Source organism: Nycticebus coucang, chromosome 8 (assembly GCF_027406575.1).
Source record: "Nycticebus coucang isolate mNycCou1 chromosome 8, mNycCou1.pri, whole genome shotgun sequence".
NCBI classification, from domain to species: domain Eukaryota; kingdom Metazoa; phylum Chordata; class Mammalia; order Primates; family Lorisidae; genus Nycticebus; species Nycticebus coucang.
The window spans coordinates 87132021-87148947 of record NC_069787.1 but is presented as its reverse complement, the minus strand read 5'-3'; the positions used below and the strand labels follow the sequence as shown (position 1 = coordinate 87148947).

The following is a 16927-nucleotide window of genomic DNA, read 5'->3' as shown; positions in this document are numbered from 1 at the left end:
AATAAAATAAAAATCAAAGTCTAAATAATGTATATGATTCACAAATCTAAATCAAACAGTCCCAAAGAAAAATGGACAAAGGATATAAAAATTCCCTCCCCCTGCCAAAACACACACACACACTCTCTCTCTGAATGTGTGAAGGAACCTTAAAATAGTTGATTTTTAAAATCTCTTATCAGATCAGCAAAGACTACAAAAATTATAATCATGTTCATTGGCAACTGTCTTAGGAAACTCACAGTTTCGTGCACTGCTGGAGTAGGGCGAGGAGCACAAATTCAGAAAGAGAACCTGACAAAATGGATGTGGCTCTTCGGCCTGTGTGCACACAGGTCAGAGATGTTTATCAAAGTGAAATGCTACAAACAACCTAACATGCAACCAGGAGAGGATTGAGTTATTAATTATGGTACAGCCAGAGAAGTTGCCTGTGCCACCATGAAAAAGAAAAGTTCAGAACAGGTACGAATTTGTCAATACAGAAGGATGCCCCACAATAGAAGATGAGTGTAGACTTCAAACGGTTCTAAAAATGCATTAAACCTTCTTTAACCTGTAGTACTTACACGTATTCTATACGATCCTTATCCAGAAGTTTGAAATACTTTCTCCCTCTACAAAACGCAAGTGTTCTTCCAAAAATGAAGACAGTTTCCTTTAAATCAATGTGCTATGTGTATGTGTTTTTAAACAAAGGTTCTGAAATGTAAAGATTCCTAAAGAAGACTTACAAATTCCACTCTGTGTCTGGAAACTGAGGGAGATGGCCTCAATCTGATCACTAGCCCTAAATTGCTATTGTTTCTCCTCCTAGCATCTTTGTTTCAATTTATAGTTGTCATATACTTAACCCAAAAACATATTGCTATAAAATAAATATTTCAAGTATAAGCACTTTCTAAAAATAACAAAATTTGGAAACTTAGCAAATGTTCATCAAGCCTTAAACAAGAACACAAGCAACAGTTCTGAAGTCCAAGGAACACTTTATATGTGCAGTAACTAGCAGAGCTGTTCAAAAGCTAGAGAGGCCTCTCTTGAAGTGAAAGAGTAATGAGAAATGCCCCTCATTTTTATCAACAGAAAAAGTTACTACCGCACATCCAAACTACTGCATTCTGTAAAAGGAAAAGCCACACAGGCCACTTACATTCATGCCTGGTACACATTAAGTTCTCAAAATAATCATTACCCACTGACATTGTAACTTCCAGATTCTCAGAATCAGGCACCTTTCTTGGTTCTACCACAATATTCAGATGTTAGCATTTCCAAAAACTAATTTACCATGAAACCTTTCTCCACACATCTTTTTTTTTTTTTTTTTTTTTTTTGTAGAGACAGAGTTTCACTTTATTGCCCTCGATAAGAGTGTCGTGGCATCACACAGCTCATAGCAACCTCCAACTCCTGGGCTTAGGCGATTCTCCTGCCTCAGCCTCCCGAGTAGCTAGGACTACAGGCGCCCGCCACAATGCCCGGCTATTTTTTTGTTGCAGTTTGGCGGGGGCTGGGTTTGAACCCGCCACCCTCGGCATATGGGGCCGGCACCCTTTCACTGAGCCACAGGCGCCACCCTCCACACATCTCTTCCCGTGGCCTTTATTTCATGGAGTGCACTTTGGGGGAAGCTTCTCTGTTCTGGACACAACCTTCATGCCTTGTCCATCTATCACTGCTGACCTGGGTTCATCTCTCCCACAAAACCACGAGCTCCTTGAAAGCATGGACTGGCCCTGGTTAAACAATAATTAATGAAATAAGGGGTTTGGCCCAAATGACTCTGCAGATCCCCTAAAGATTTAAAGCTGTGGTTCTATGGTCTATATAGTCACCAAAGGGTCTAAACTTCCAAATTTATACTGTTAACCTTGAAGACTAAGTGGAATCAATGGAAGACCTCCTGAAGACCTCCTAAAGTATGCAGACTAAACCCCATAGGCTCCTTGGATGGCCCCAATTTAACCCAATGTCATCCTTTTAAAATACAAACCAATATATATTAAATGTGATTTAATGGTCAAACATATGTAGACCAGAACGCCTCACTTATATACCACTCAAATGCTGGTTGTTTTTTTGTTTGTTTTTGAGACAGAGCCTCACTCTTTTGCCCTCAGTAGAGTGTCATGGCATCATAGCTCACAGCCACCTCAAACTCTTAGGCTCCAGGACTTCTCTTGCCTCAGCCTCCTGAGTTACTGGGACTATAGGTGCACACCACAGAGCTTGGCTATTTTTAGAGACTGGGTCTCACTCTTGCTCAGTCTAGTCTCAAACTCCCAAACTCAGGCAATCCACCAACCTCGGCCTCCCAGAGTGCTAGGATTACAGGCGTGAGCCACTGAACCTGGCCTCAAATGCTGGTTTGCAAGACTCCCAATCCAGTTTCTAACATGAAGAAAGAGTCACATGTTCCCTCTGGGGAGACCCAGGAATTGTGGAAGAAGGGGTAACACCACTCCCCCAATGCACCTATCTCCACCCAAAGTACACACACATTTCTGAGGCTCCATAGGGAGCTCAGGAACAAAGCAATTGCCACCCTCGATGCTCTCTGGCTCCAGCAAACCCTGGCACACCAAGCAAAAGGCTTCTTTCAGGCAGAGGAAACAAACAAGGCTTAAGAAAAGTGAGGGTGGATGGCCCTGAGACGTGAAAGCGCCTCTGTTTAATTTACTGAATGCTGCCGAAGGAGTCTGCAGGAAGGCAGGATTTTTCTTAGCAGAGGAGTGAGAAATTCTGCAACCTGGTCAATTTTTCAGGAAAAGAGGTGCCAGGAAAAGAAATAGGAGAAAGTATACACAGAGGCAGCTTTGCAATTGAGCTGAGACTGGGGCACTTGGCCCAGGTCCGCTGCCTCACTCTCCTTAACCCAGTAGTCAATGATTCCAAATCCCACACTGTCAAAGAGTACTTCTCAAGTTTATTTCAGTTTGTTGCTGAACTTAAATTTGCTGACAAAGTATACCTGTACAAGTTCCTAAGACTTTCTCTCCAACCAACATGTGATTTTTGTGACTCAGAATGTAAACTAAAACCCAAAGAGCTGTGTGACACTGGGGAGATGATGTCACGACCCTGGGCCTCAGACCCCTCATCTGGACAAAGTAAGGACTGAACAGCACCAACAAGCTGCCTTTGAGCCACACCCTGTAGGAACAGCACAAGAGAGCAGGGGAATCAATCACAGGAGGGCTATGCGTCTAGTTGGCCCTTCTCCACACTCCCTGGTGCTACAATCATAGAACTGTCGTCCCCCACATAGAGGTGACTTCTGGCAGGAAATCCAAGTAGTCATGAGCAGACAGAGCTGCCCTTTGTGAACAATAAATCGCCTATTACAAAGTCCCAAAACAACAGATGCTGGCATGGGTGCAGAGAGAAGGGAACACTCCTGCACTGTTGGTGGGAGTGCAAACTAGTACAGCCTTTTTGGAAAGAAGTATGGAAAATCCTCAAAGAACTAAAAGTGGACCTTTCATTTGATCCTGCAATCCCATTACAAGGTATCTACCCAAAAGAATAAAAATCACTTTACCATACGGACATTTGCAGTCAAATGTTTACAGCAGCCCAATTTGCAATTGCAAAGATGGGGGAACAACCCAAGTGCCCTTTGTCTCATGAATGGATTTATAAACTGTGGTATGTATATACCATGAAATACTATTAAACCATAAAAAAGATGGGAATTTTGTATCCTTTGGCACAACCTAGAGAACAGTCCGCTGAGTAAAGTATCACAAGAATTGAAAGACAGAGGCTGGGTGTGATGACTAACATCTGTAATCCTAGCACTCCGGAAGGCCAAGGCAGGTAGATTGCTTAAGCAAAACCAGCCTGAACAAAAGTGAGACCCCGTCTCTACTAAAAATAGAAAAACTAGTTGGTTGAAGTGGTGCATGCCTGTAATCCCAGTTACTTCAGAGGCTGAAGCAAGAGGACTGCTCAAGCTCAAGACTTTGAGGTTGCTGTGAGCTATGATGATGCCATGGCATTCTACTCAGAGCAACAGAGTGAGACTCTGTCTCCAAAAAAAAAAAAAAAAAAAGATTGGAAAGACAGGCATCCTGTGTACTCAACACCAACTTTAAAATTTGTAGATTAACAGCAACGTACTCACGTGAGAGAAAAACTCAAATGCATCCAAAAATGGGGAGGAGGAGGGTTGGTGGGTTCCTTCCCCAGAGGCAACACCGGGCAGGTGCATATGACACACTTCTGTGTGAGGGATGTAGCTACAACTTAGACTTTACCTTACAGATGCAAGCTATGTGGCCCAATGGTGTGTACCCTCATATTAATCAGAAATTAAAAAAAAAATTTTTTTAAAGAAATCACCTATTTCACAAGGAGTAAAAAGGGAGCTTCCTCCAGGACAAACTCAGAGGCTGTAAGGAAAAAACCAGACCCAGAAGCTCTAGGTGGAAAGGCCAGTCCTGGGTGACCCTTCGGTGGCCAGCCAGGTGCTCGAACTGCCAGGTTTCTGGGCAGGGGTGCCAGACATTCCCAGGACTATGATTTTATTCAGCAATTCCATACAAACACACCTTAGTACAGCAGAAGTGTTCAAGAAAGAACAGACTGTTCACCAGGATCAAGTCAGTCTTGTCTTGCTGCTGTGACAAATTACCACAAATTCACTGGTTTGAGATAACACCTGCTTATCAAATCATACTATCATTGGTTAGAAACCTATCATGGGTCTCACCAAGCTCCTATCAGGGTGTTGGCAGGGATGAGTCCATTACTGAAGGCTCTGGGAAAGAACTAGTATCCACACCTAAGCAGGTTGTTGGCCAAATTCAGTTCCTTGTGGTTACAGGACTAAAGTCCCGGCTTCCCGCTCTCATCTGGAGCTGTTTTTTGTTCCGATAAGCTGCCCATGTTCCTTCTCATGTCTCCCATGAGCTCCTGCAGGCCTCTTTCCAGCCCTCGCACATGGCACCCACGTCTCAGAGCCAGCAATGACATGTCAAATCCTTCTTACACCTGAAATCTCCATGACATCCCCTTCTGCCTTCCTTTACTGTTTGTAAGGACTCCTGCTATTACACTGAGCCCATTCAGATCATCCAGTATAATCTCCCTATCCTAAGGTCAGATGGTTAATAGTCCTAACTCCATCTTCAAAGTCCCTTCACAGCAGTGCCTAGGTCAGCACCAGTGAGTGGCGATCTTCAGGGGATGAGTTTAGAATTTTGCCTCCCAGAAAGACCTTTGATTCTGAAGGCACAGTCTGCCTTGGTTGTCCCCTTGTGGCCCAAAGCATAGTGAGAAGGCAAATCAGAGTCACCTGGCAGCCACCCAGATCCTTCTGGCCCAAGAGGAAGATAATTTAGATCTGACACGAGGGACCAGATAGGCCTGGGTTTAGTTCCAACTCAGCTACCACCTACTGACAGCAGCCTTTGGTCAGGTTCTGAGATTTCTCTTGTGTACAAAATGTGGGTACCATCACCCACTTGTCAAGTTGCTGGAAGTAGACACAATGAAAGTAGGTGGCCTGCCAGGCCTAGGATGGGAAGCCTGAGACTAGATCAAAAGTCTGAGACTCACCTAGGGATCATCAGCATTTAGCTGATGAATATGCAACGAAGGCATGTTTTAGTGCCAGGGGTGTCCAACCTGCACCCCATGGGCCAGATGTGGATTATCTGAGGGCTGTTTTGTTTACCTGTGGTGTTTAATGTCATGAATATTATGCACAGACCTTTTTTTGTTCGTTAGCTTTTGTTAGTGTTTGTGTATTTAATGTGTGGCCCAAGACAACTCTTTTTCCAATGTGTGGCAGGAAAAATAAAAGGTTGGACACCCCTGTCGTACAATCATGTGGGAAGGCCAGCTAATCTGTAGACTGTGTCTGGTCCTGAAGGAAAATAGTCATCTGAAATCAGAGTGGGAACCCCAGGACCTGGTATCTCACCTCACTCTGAAGGGCCCTGGTTAAGCAGCAACCAGGACTGGAGTCTCCCCATTCTCTGAGGAACCTGCTTCCTGATTTGAAGGTAAGAAGACCAACATGCCAACATGTGCTCTCTTAAAGTGCGGACGGCTCCAGCACTCCTGTAATCGTAAAAGGAGCCACGGGCACGGCACTCTGCTCAGAAATTCACGTGTGTGATCTTGTTCAAGGTTTACAACCTATACATAACATCAGCACCCACTTTTACACTGAATAACTTGTCTAGGATTTAAGCCTGGTTTTGAAAGCCTGCAAAGGGGGTCTTCAATCTATTATAGCTTGTACAATATACTATGCTTAAGAGACCTCAGAGGCCACTGGAGACTCAGACATTCCGGGTGGTCCTTGACCACTAGCCATTCTCCTACATCTGTCCACTGTCTCTTAATTAAAACAACTCTTTTGCCACACTAGAGCAAAGGAACTCAAAGCAAAGACACACGGAGACTGCTGTAGTTCTTACAAGAAATGTGCACACCCCAGTCAGCCCAAAGATGGGGAATGACCCGCAGGGCCACGCTGGGCGGTCGGCAGCTGGTGGGCAACCCTGCAGAGGTCTGCTCCTCCCCGACGTCCTCTCACCACTCTCCTGCCTTGTTTGACCTCTCACCAGTCCAGATCAGTGCTTTAAAGAAATGGACTAGCAGCTGAATGATGGGAATTATCATGTAAAAGCTGAACAGTTGGGAGATGAGGAGGAGATGAGTGCAGGTTTCCAGCAATGGTGCCAAGTCAATGCAAGAACAAGGCATCAAGAAGCCACCACCGGCCTGGCAGGACACTCACCCCACAGCTCACAGCTCACAGCGGGCTTTCACAAGCACTTTGCCACACACCCTGCCTGTAAAACAACCCACCGCTGGAGCTTGAGAGAACTATTCTCATTTTGTGAGTAAGGGGTGGGGAAAAGGCATGAGGAAAGGTTAAGTGACCTGATTGAAGTCTTCTCTCAGATAATGGCAGGAGCAAGACTGGGAAGCATTAGTCAAAAATTTCAACTAGCACTACAGCATGCTACAAAGGGAAGGAGCATCTTAGGAGCGGGCACACATGGCCACCTACAGAGCAAGCGAGGTTTGTAGGAGCCAATACCAGCAAGTACAGTCAGCGCAGCAGCAGCAGGGTAACCAAAGTCACAGGAAATGAGATTCCAAATGTCTCAAGGATGACTGCCAGGGCCCCTGTGAGTGCCCGTGAGAGCTCCCAAGGGCCCCTTGAGAAGGAGCGGCCCAGACAGCTGAGGGCTGCTGTCACAGATCCTGAGTGCCTCCAGGGCAGACTTGCACGTGGACTGGGGGCCTGCACATGCCTGTCCTCTGTTGCTCTCACTTTTCCACTCTCAGGCTCACACACACACAAACATGCATATGCACACACAAAAAAAACAAATGCCACTTTTAAGGCTAAACCTTTGTCTGGCTCTGGAGAAAGTGAATCCCCCCCAAATTACTAAGAAATCAACAATCACACAAAGAAAATTTCCACAACTCAAGGCAACAGGGGAAAGATGACTGACCCAATTTAGTTCCAGAATCCAGCCCTCTCTCTTCTCTAAATCTTGCTTAGGACAGAAGCAAATGCACCCACACAGACACAGCTCCCAGCCAACACCTACGAAGTAAGGACAAACCCATTTAACTGATGCAGATCTCATGAATGAAAATTACTTTCACATAACCAAATCCCTATTTCCAAAAATAATTCTGCTGCAACTAAGCAGCCACACTGCTTTCTGTAAAGCCATCTCTGTCTCCAGAATAAGGAAAAAAAAAAAAAGAGTATAAAAATACTCTGTACACTCCAACAGTCTTATGTAACAGTCTACATCTCCCTTTAGCTGATGGCAGCAGATTTATAAAATACCATAAATAGCTCCCTCTCCTGCCAAAGGAGACCAGGCTAAGAGGCTGAGCTGCAGACCCTGCTCACAGCCTGCCTCTCCTGTGTCATCTACAGTGGAAACTTTACATGCCTTCCAGTATAAAGCAAGTTCACTGAGACCAGCTGGCCTGGGCCTAATGTAGACATATCTCTTGAGAGACCCTAAAAGCTGAGCAAGACATTTAAAACTTGGCTGTTGATGCCCAAGACATAGTACTTCCAGGCCACCAGAGGAATGGTAACTACAGGACACTTCTCTGAAGAGAGGTTTCCCCAGCACACCCGGCTGACAGGATTGTTGGGTTGGGCAAACAGTGGTCTTTGGACACCTAATTCTGCCAGTCCAAGAGCATGAGGCCAGCCTGACAGGCAGCAGGCGGGATGGAGGCGCTTCTTAGAAGAGCATGATAGTGGTTATATTCCATGCTCCACTGTAAGCCCCAATCAGAGAATCAGAAATTGCAGAGCTCTCTTCACATTCCCAGGATACCAGGAGGAATTGTGGAGGCTAGCCAAAGCCCGAGAGGGTGGCAGGAGTGGTAACCTCATCCCAGATCCCTGTGGGCTGGCTCCCTGGAGATCCGAGATTCCAGGCTGGAAAGCAATTGCTTTGAAGAAGGGCCAGATGTCCTGAAGTAGGATACCCTGCAGCCTACACTGCATGTGTCATCACTTTGAATGAAAGGAGGTCTCTGGGGGAGAAAGAGAGCTAAGGTCCACGAGAAGGCAAGCATATGGGGCCCCACCTGCACTCCCAATGCACAGGCCTGGATTAGTAATGAACCTGGCCCAGCCAAGAGCAGCAGCTGCTGAGCCGTCAACACTCCAGAATAAAATTATAACAACAGAGTGAGAAAGAGGTCCAGGAATGCAGAATAAAAGTGGAAGAGAAAGAGAACAGTTCTCTATTTGTGACCCCCTCCTTAGGCTCTAGATTTTACTGCACTCACTCCCTAGGCAGAGTTTTGGCCTAAAACACACACGCTTACTCTGATAAGGAAAAGAGCTTTACTGGCTACCATTTACCTCATTGACTATGTGCCTAGCCAGGCCCAGGCACATTATCCCAGGGAGTGATTGCCCAAAATTCACAGCAGTCTGTGGGGCGTGCATCATTGCCTTCCGCAAGTTGCTGATGGGGAGAAGGGGGCTGGAAGTAACTTGACCACTGTACTGAGACCCACTTAGAGGTGAGGCTGGCATTGAACCCAAGCCAGTTTACTACCACAGCACGCAAGAAACATGTAAACATCAATGTAGTTCACTGTATTCTTTCACCCTTACATTGATTTGAACTTTTTCAGAACAAAAAGTTGGGACAGAAAAAGAACAACCCTACATGAAAAAAAAGTTAAGATCATAAGATGTCAATTTTAAGATAAACGCATTCAAAGAAATCATGAAGATCATTTCATATCGAAAATGTTAAAATCCATAATAAAAACTCATGTAAGAATCTTTATTAAATAAATATCAATAATAGGCTCAGCGCCTATAGCACAGTGGTTACAGAGTCAGCTACATACACCAAGGCTGGTGGATTCGAACCCAGCCCAGGCCAGCTAAGCAACAATGACAACTGCAACAGAAAAACAGCCGGGTGTTGTGGCAGGCACCTGTAGTCCCAACTACTTCGGAGGCTGAGGCAAGAGAATCGCTTAAGCCCCAGGATTGGAGGTTGCTGTGAGCCGCTATGCCACAGCACTCTACTGAGGGCAACATAGTGAGATTCTCAAAAAAAAAAAAAGAAAGAAATATCAATAAAATTTTTCAGGATAAAATGTCACCAGCAATCCAAAAAGCAGAAATTAAAACAAGCATGAGATACTATCATGCTACCTATGGCATTAGTACAAATTATAACCCGTGCTGCTGACAAGGGTACTGGTAATGAGTTCACCCACACCCCGGAACACGCATCAGAAGCAATTATATTCTGAGAAAAATCTAACTGTGTACCGACATCTAACTTTCCTCTTCTCAACATTCATGTAACAGGTAAAATGAAAATGTTAAATATAGGGATTTCAATTAAATAAGCATGGTCCACCCACATACTATGTCCCATGTCTGTGCTCTGCTCATGGCGACACCATCTCCAATGACACTGGTGGCCAAGAAACGATGGTGGCCAAGAAAAGATGCTTGGGGTAGATTAAGTGGGAAAATGGAAGGTCACGAACAGGGTTCAGAATATGGTATCTCTACTTAAATTAAAATAAGACACAAATACTAACAAATATATATATATATATATTTTTTTTTTTGGGGGGGGTGCAGTTTTTGGTTGGGGCTGGGTTTGGACCCACCACCTCTAGCATATGGGGCTGGTGCCTTACTCCTTTGAGCCACAGGTGCCGCCCAATACTAACAAATATTTACAGTAGAATTTCATCCTCACAGGCATCCCCTCCTCACACCCCCAGATCTGCAACCAACAGTTCTGGGTTAACCTCCTTATTAGGTCTGGGGCTGACTTACAACAACACTGTCATCCGGCCCTTCCTCTCAATGGTTGAGTGAGCTTAGCACCACTGCACCACCCTACTCACCCACAACTTTTAAACAGCTTGGAAATGAGCACATTTCCTAATCACAAACACATAGGCAAAAATGCATTTCCTAAAACATTTCCACTATAAGCTCAACCCTTCTGGGGACACAGCCAACATGAGTCACTGTGTACCACTGGCTAAGTTAAAGTCAGTTAACCCATACGACCCTCAGTTTTGTCATCTACAAAATGGAAAATAATAACCTAACACTGCAGGGATGTTGCAAGGATTAAATGAGCTAATACACTAAAATGTACTCTAAGATATAGCACATGCTCAATAAATGACCTCTCTGCAGGCACCACTAAGATAAATCCCCATGGGTGGTAGTTTATTTGTTGAGGAAATGAGGACCCTATTTCAACATTTTCCTACAATCAGGAAATTGTAGGAACTGTATACAAATTCCAACCACACATGAATTATATTCCATTCCAAATATTAAATGAACAGAAACTGATTAAGATAAAGACTGACTTCTGCCAATTTAGTTCCCTGCTGCACACTCAGTGCCTGGAACATAGTAAAATTCAGTGAGTCGCAGTGAATTTAATGACTCACCCTTTATGCTCAATCCTACTGAAAATAACCAACTTGATTATTTTTATCTTAATTACAACTGCATGATAGGCCAATCACCTATAAAATACAACAGATTTTCACTGAGCCACCTACCATATTAGGAAATGAAATGTTTCAGAGGCTTCCTGAGTGACAGGACAGAATGACAGTCAACCAGGACTGTGCCATAGTCAACTTCTGAAATTAACCTCAAAACTTATACAGCTTGGATAAAGAAAAAAGCTCATCTAAGCATCAGACAGAAACTGAAAGTTTTTGTTTTAAAGCATATATTTTAAATAGAAAAGCTTCGTTTCCATATCAGCTTCTCAATGTGCACTAAATGAACTACAGCGAAATCACAGTCTTGTGTTTTTGAAAACAGATTCCGCGACTATGGAAACAGAAGTTGTCAGTATATTCTGGCTGCATTGTAGGATCAAGTGAGAAGCAACATCAGCCCGGACACAGCTACTTAGCCACACATACTGTTCTTTTCAATAACCAATAAATAAAGCTCTTACATTTCTAATTTTCTAGACAAATTGTACCACATAAAAGTTCCTTTAGTTAACAATTCAGACTTCAGGCACACGTGTGAAAAGGTACCTGATTTTATTAATTCTAAATAATCCCCAGAAAGGCAAGTGGGTTTCACTTGGGCCACATTAATAGTAAAATTCTGGACTTAAACAAGCTTGATGGCAAAGTAGAAATTCTCTACAAAGCACTTACACAGGCATCTGGAAAGAATGAAAAAGAACGGGAAACCATTTTTATCAGCCACTTTTGGTAAGTAATCCAAAGCAGACCTTGGGATTACTCAAGAAGTAGCACAAATAATTAGGAATGTGTGGTACTGAAGGCAGAAGCCAAGAGCCCCTGTATGAGAATACCCCAGGAAAACAGTGAGGTCAAGGACCAGAGCCACAGAGGGGCTAAAGGAAGCGCGCCCTGTCCTCCCCCCAAAAGGCAGTCAATTAGCCTTTCTCACTGAAATTAACAGGGCCGTTACTAGGAAACTGGTCATAACAGTCATGTACACACTGGGTGAATAGCGACAGCTGGGCCTTTAGTCACACGGTTTCAGGGGACGGCAAGATGGCCTGCGACTGAGCAGTCATGACAAGCACAGCACATACAGGCAAGAAAGAGCAAGACAGGAAGTGAAAAAAGGGAACACACCAGCTAGGAACTGGGCAGATGGCAGGCAGGGAGGACTGAGGCAGTCACAAGCAGAAGGATGCCCACTCCTTCCCGTCCTTGCCAGGCATGAACCCCAGGAGCACCAAGGGCAGGTGGTCCCCCTTCTGCATTGCTCCTGACCTTGCTGTTCAGGGGCAGCAACGTCCTTACTCGGCTTTCCCAAGCTGGGCCACCTCTTTTTCTCTCCTTGACTATTCCATCACACAGCAAGAAACATCTCTCTAGGCCTCAGAGGGTCTAGTGCACCTCAGAGCTTCCTCTTCATAACTAATACGGGTTTGTTTAGTTGTAAGGGCAGGCAAGGCATTTTTGCCAGAAGGAGTTAAAAACCCATAAGATTCAATAAGGGTAGAGTTTTAAGATACAAGAGGTAAAGCTGGGGAGGACCCAGGCCACTCCATCACACAACTCTAGAGGTACTACTCACATTGTAATCTATGCAATTCTATACCGAGGTGGCCCTGCCCTCAAACAGTTTGCTTGGGCTGGGCATGGTGGCTCACACCTGTAATCCTGACACTCTGGGCGGCTGAGGCGGATGGATTACCTGAGCTCACCAGTTTGAGATCAGCCTGAGCAACGATGAGACCCCATCTCTAAACATAGCTGGGCATTGTGGCAGCTTCTGTAGTCCCAGCTACTTAGGAGGCTGAGGCAAGAGAATCGCTTAAGCCCAAGAGTTTTAGGTTGCTGTGAGCTATGACACTACAGCACTCTACTGAGGGTGACAAAGTGAAACTCTGTCTCAAAACAAAAAAAAAAGGGCAGCACCTGTGGCTCAAAGGAGTAGGGTGCCAGCCCCATATGCCAGAGGTGGCGGGTTCAAACCCAGCCCCGAACAAAAACAGCCAAAAAACCCCCCAAAAACAAAAACTGCTTGCTTGGCCTTTACAGAACAGGAAAATAATCCACCATGGCAGATGTTCTATTGGCTACAAAGTCCACCCTGAGATGTTAGATGAATTAAATGAAAACATGGGCTTTGACTTTCGAGAAAGCATGGTCAGGTGGTCAGAAACGCTCAGTACAAACAAACATCATAGATTTAGACCTGCAGAAAGGCACTAAAACCTTTTTTTTTTTTGCAGTTTTTGGCCAGGGCTGGGTTTGAACCCGCCACCTCTGGCATATGGGCCTGGTGCCCTATTCCTTTGAGCCACAGGTGCCGCCCTTAAAACCTATTTTAGTACTTCCACAATTCTATGACCTCTGATTAGAATCAAAAAATATCAAATTTAGGCTGGGTGTGTTGGCTCATGCCTATAATCCTAGCACTCTGGGAAGGGGAGGCGGAGGTGGGTGGCTTGCTTGAGTTTAGGAGTTAGAGAATATCCTAAGCAAGAGTAAGACCCCGTCGCTATTAAAAGTAGAAAAATTAGCTACGCATGGTGGTGGGCACCTGTAGTCCCAGCTATTCAGGAGGCTGAGGCAGGAGGATCACTTGAGCTCAGGAGTTTGAGGTTGCTATGAGTTATGATGACACCATGGCACTCTAGCCTGGGCAACAGAGTGAAATCTGTCTCAAAAAAAAAAAAAAAAAATCAAACTGAACAGCCCTTACCCAACATAATTACAGGTTGAGCATCTCAAATCTGAAAATTCACAATCCAAAATGTTCCAAAATCTGAAACCTTTTCAGTACTTACATTATGTTCAAAGGGAATGATCACTAGAGGATTTTAGATTTCAGGTTTTCAAATTCAAGATGCTCAATCAATAAGTATTTCAAAATGAGAAAAAAAAATTAAAATCTGTAACACTTCCGGTCCCAAGAATTTTGGATAAGGAATATACAACCTTATTTTAAAAAGAAAAAATAGGGCGGCGCCTGTGGCTCAGTCGGTGGGGCGCCGGCCCCATATACCGAGGGTGGCGGGTTCAAACCCGGCCCCGGCCGAGCTGCAACCAAGGAATAGCCGGGCGTTGTGGTGGGCGCCTATAGTCCCAGCTACTCGGGAGGCTGAGGCAAGAGAATCGCTTAGGCCCAGGAGTTGGAGGTTGCTGTGAGCTGTGTGAGGCCACGGCACTCTCCTGAGGGCCATAAGGTGAGACTCTGTCTCTACAAAAAAAAAAAAAAAAGAAAAAAAATAGGGGCAGCGCCTGTGGCTCAAGGAGTAGGGTACTGGTCCCATATGCCGGAGGTGGCGGGTTCAAACCTAGCCCCGGCCAAAACCCACCAAAAAAAAAAAAAAATAGGATAGCTACTTAACCCAGTGAAAATGGACTCTTAATATTCTAAGATATAAATCATTATCAGAAAAGCTTTTCATTTACCAGAAAACAGCACAAATACTTTAAAATTTTAAACAACACACTCTAAGCTGCTTAAAAGTGTTTATTACACATTATACACTTGCATTTCTATGTTAAGTTCCTAATAAAGTAACATCCATTCAATAAATCACATGGGAGCTTGCTCAATTACAACTGATAATATTTTAGAGTTCGTAGGAATTCGAAATTAAATTTAGGTTAGTAAAACATCAAGGCAAAAAATTTGTTTCATACTGAGGAGAGACTGTGAGAGAATTCAAGGCTGTGAAGTGTCGCTGCCACCCAATTCAGATGGCATTTGTGGCCTTCCTCAGGTGGGATGGTAACAAGGGCTGGAGCAGACAACATGGGTTTGCTCACACATCTAACAACATGACAGGGATGGCTGGAAGACTGGGACCTCTCTCTCATGTGGAAACACATTGCCTCCACGTGGCTGCTCAGGCTTCTCCTATGGTGGCTGGATCCCAAGAAGGGGTGTTCAAACCATGAGGCAGAAATTGCACCTCTCTCTAAACTCAGTCTTGGAAATATATAATATCACTTCCACCACAATCTATTGGTCAAAATATGTCAAGGCCAGCCCAGGTTCCAGGGGAAAGGACACACAGGGTCTATTTCTCGATAGAGAATGTGGTAAGAATTTGTGGCCCACGAAATATGGCATCATTCCCCTTTCACAATAAAGCACAGCTAGGTTGCCTGCATAATTTCTCTTTTCACTGTGTGCTTCATCATCATCTTCTCCAAAGAGCAAGAACTCCCTCACAAAGGCATTCCTAGAAGAAAAATGCAGGAACACAAAGAACCTGACTGCTTCTTCAGCTACTGTCTAGAGCAGAGTTGGCAAACTTGCTCTGTAAGAGCAAGGCAGTGACTATTTCAGGTTTTGAGGACAATATGGTGTCTGTTGCAACCATGCAACTCTGAGGCTGTAGCACAAAAGCAGCCAAAGACAACACATAAATGAATAGGTGTGGCTGTGTTCCAATAAAGCTTTTATTTACAACACAGGTGGTAGGACAGATTTGGCCCAGAGGTCAACTTGCTGATCCCTGGTCTGAAGAGAATGAGCACTGGGTTTGGGATTTGAAAATCAGGCCTGAAATTCAGACTTCACTACTCACCAGTGTGACTGGTTCAATTTCTTAAACAGTCTGAAGGGCATCGTTTACATTTAAAAAACAGAGATAATGTCACCCATTTCCCAAGGTGGTTCTGGGAAGTGAGATAACACAGGTGAACATGCCGCATACCCCAGCCAGTAAGACAAACAGCCTTGACCGCAGAGCCTGAAGAACAGATGCCACGGGGAGGGCCAGCGAGATGACTTCAGGGCACTGTTTTCCAAAGAAATGAAGCCCTCACTGATGAAAATTATATTAGCAGCTCAACAGTTTTGTTAAACACCTGGCACTGTTTTGCTCTTTCTCAACAACAAAATACCTTGTTTCAAGGCAAACTGAAAACACTAACACAACCCTATTTCCCAAATAAGCAGCATGCACAGCGAGAAGGAAAAAATCCACCAAAATAAACAAGCCTCAAAAGTGTTATTATCCAAATGCAAAGTTTTCTCAGAGGCACAGCAGCATAATCATACTCTATTGCAGCTTCTGAAAGGTTAAACCAAAAACAGTCTCTCAGATGAGTATTTTTTAATGCTAAAAGCGTAACTGGAATTTTTTTTTTAACAAGCAGGTGCAAACTTTACATTTCTGAAATTGGTCCTAGTGGAGAAAAAACATTTTTTTCTAAAAAAAATTTTTTTAAAGATCCTTAGCCAAAAGGAATCAAAAATATTGCAGTATTTCCTTTGCATCTAGTAGGGCAGCCCATAATATCAACAGTCAACCAAGAAAATAAGAGTGCCACAAGAAGTCCAGGTGTGCTGGCTCATGCCTATAATACAGCACTATAAGAAGCCAAGCCAGGGGCGGCGCCTGTGGCTCAGTCGGTAAGGCGCCGGCCCCATATACCAAGGGTTGCGGGTTCAAGCCCAGCCCCGGCCAAACTGCAACCAAAAAATAGCCGGGCGTTGTGGCGGGCGCCTGTAGTCCCAGCTGCTCGGGAGGCTGAGGCAAGAGAATCGCTTGAGCCCGGGAGTTGGAGGTTGCTGTGAGCTGTGTGAGGTCACGGCACTCTACAGAGGGCCATGGGGTTAGACTCTGTCTCTACAAAAAAAGAAAAAAAAGAAGCCAAGCCAGGAGGATTGCTTGAGCCCAGGAGTTTGAGACCAGTTTGGGCAATATAGTAAGACCCCATCTCTAGATAAAAGTAAAAAATTTAGCCAGGTACAGTGGTGCACCCCTACAGTCCCAGCTACTCAGGAGGCCAAGGCAGGAGGACTCCAGGAGTTCAAGGCTGCAGTAAGCTATGATGAGAACACCGCAAGCTAGCCTGGATGATAAGAGGGAGACAGTCTCAAAACAAACAAACAAAAAAAGAATAACTTGCCACACTGTACTCCTATTTTAGG

At 44.5% G+C, this 16927-nt stretch overlaps 1 protein-coding gene across 4 annotated transcripts in view; it reads right to left on the bottom strand.

The window, feature by feature from the left end:
- TRAK1 (trafficking kinesin protein 1) overlaps positions 1-16927 on the bottom strand; it is a 195329-nt gene that overhangs the window by 132962 nt on the left and 45440 nt on the right. Inside the window, exon 1 of one of the 4 annotated variants that reach the window (XM_053598667.1) lies at positions 7488-7546. The exons of the other annotated variants lie outside the window; for them this stretch is intronic. The gene's annotated coding sequence lies outside the window, so the exon portion shown is untranslated. Of the gene's footprint in view, positions 1-7487; positions 7547-16927 lie in introns of those variants that run through there. 4 annotated transcript variants of the gene reach the window in all.